At 42.4% G+C, this 1,819-nt stretch overlaps 1 long non-coding RNA gene across 1 annotated transcript; it reads right to left on the minus strand.

Annotated features, from left to right (window-relative positions):
* Nucleotides 1-914: 914 nt before the first annotated feature.
* Nucleotides 915-1,575, minus strand: LOC135374367 (uncharacterized). The gene is made up of 2 exons (XR_010416864.1): nucleotides 1,509-1,575; nucleotides 915-1,407 (listed from the first exon to the last, which is right to left on the minus strand). It is a non-coding gene; the product is annotated as an uncharacterized LOC135374367 (long non-coding RNA).
* Nucleotides 1,576-1,819: the final 244 nt, after the last annotated feature.

The raw sequence follows: 1,819 nt of genomic DNA on the forward strand, positions 1-1,819 counted from the left end.
GTGGCTGTGAAATTTCAATAATATTACTTAAATGAAACAAATTGCAGTGAAATGCAGATTCGTCTCAGACAGGAATTTCTACCCTCAGCGTTAAACCCTCAGATACCAGCATTTCTACTCGAATAGCAAAATAGCTATGACTTCAAAAATTAAACACATGCTAACAAACTACCATCAACTAACAAAACACCCATTTCTGCTATCAGATAATTCTTGCACAATGCTACATCCACAGCCGCATCGTCGTAAAGAAAGCACAGGACAAGGGTACACAAATTCACTTAAGCGATGAGGGAAAAGGCTTAAGACCTCAGGTCACCACACATCGCTACGCCACTAACACAAGATAACAACAAGATACTAGCGGCGGGTGAAATTGTAACACTGCTAAACAAGCCCCAACATGCCATGATGACGTCACAAACAAGGGAAAAAGCACACACGCGCGCGCACACAGCAGCTCAGGAATGCACAAGGAGAGGTGCTTTATCCCTGCTAGAAATGGTCCCATTGAAGATTTTCCGAAAAACTCATTGAATTCAATTGGACGTCTTTCAGACAAACACCATTAAAAAATCAACTGAAATTCCAATTCCCAATAGATAATTTGGAACAAATATTATATTGGACACAACTGGCGTTTTAATTGGTCTCAATGAAAATCCTCTGTACAAGTCAATGGGGCCCAATTCGAGACACATTGAATAGCACCCATACAAATTCATTCGAGGTCAGTCTTGCGTCCCATTGAGCCAACGTGCTGCACTATGGAATTTCCCACTGAAGTCACCCTGATATTCTCCCTGCCAATGCACTTTTTTAATGAGTAGTAACATTCAAAACCGTTGCTCCTAATGAAAGTTACGTTGAAGTATGAAAGAAGTTGTGGCTGCAAAAAAAAAATACACTCGGTGTGGTTTCTTCGTGAAAATTTATTGTTCACATAACAATACAGTAGGTGTGAAACTATGACAAATAGCAAGACACAAAAACGAAAAGTTATTTCAAATGACTTGCACATGTGTGAGTATTCATGGAACTGAGAAACCACACGAAACAATAAATAGCACGAACAAATACTCAATTCAGCACTTACGCGTCTTTGAAGGCGTACCTACGTTCATCACCAACACACACTACCGTAATCCATGGAGGCTCGTTCTCGCAACGTCCAAACAACGAACAGCGCACAACGCAGGGGGGAAATTTTCTTCAATCACTGAGTTTTTCGACGACCATGTTCTTCACTGTCTTGTACACCTGCCGCCTCACGATTTACGGTCTAGCCTGCCGTTCTTGAGCGAAAATTAACGCATATCCAACTTAGGCGAGACTGCGTTCCCACGACGTCGTGATAGTCACACCGTGACAAAGACTCCCTTGCCTGCCGCCTTGTACAGGCTCAACCTGCACGAAATAGCATTTCAGATACACTTCATATAATATTTCAAATACAATTTCAAATGACGTCGCTATAATGTCAGAAGGCAAAAAAGCATATTACGAACCGTTTTACACAGCGCGGTTGGTAACAGTCACTAAAACACTCCACTTCATCTTGCTATCTTTCCGTCACAGCTCATAATACCTGCAGGGGTACAGGCATACAAAGAGCAGGAACGCCTTACACGTCAACTACGTACCTTAAAACGGCAAAAATCATAAAGATAAAGGGCGAATTGATGCAGATGCGCGACCGCCATCCTCACACTTCGACGATTCATGAGAGACTGACTATTCCGCTGGCGACTGGCAGACGCTTCCACTTCTGTGCAGTGCAATATTGCATGAATTGCAACACAATAGCTTCAAGTGGGAG

This window comes from Ornithodoros turicata, unplaced genomic scaffold (genome assembly GCF_037126465.1).
Source record: "Ornithodoros turicata isolate Travis unplaced genomic scaffold, ASM3712646v1 Chromosome55, whole genome shotgun sequence".
Classification (NCBI taxonomy): domain Eukaryota; kingdom Metazoa; phylum Arthropoda; class Arachnida; order Ixodida; family Argasidae; genus Ornithodoros; species Ornithodoros turicata.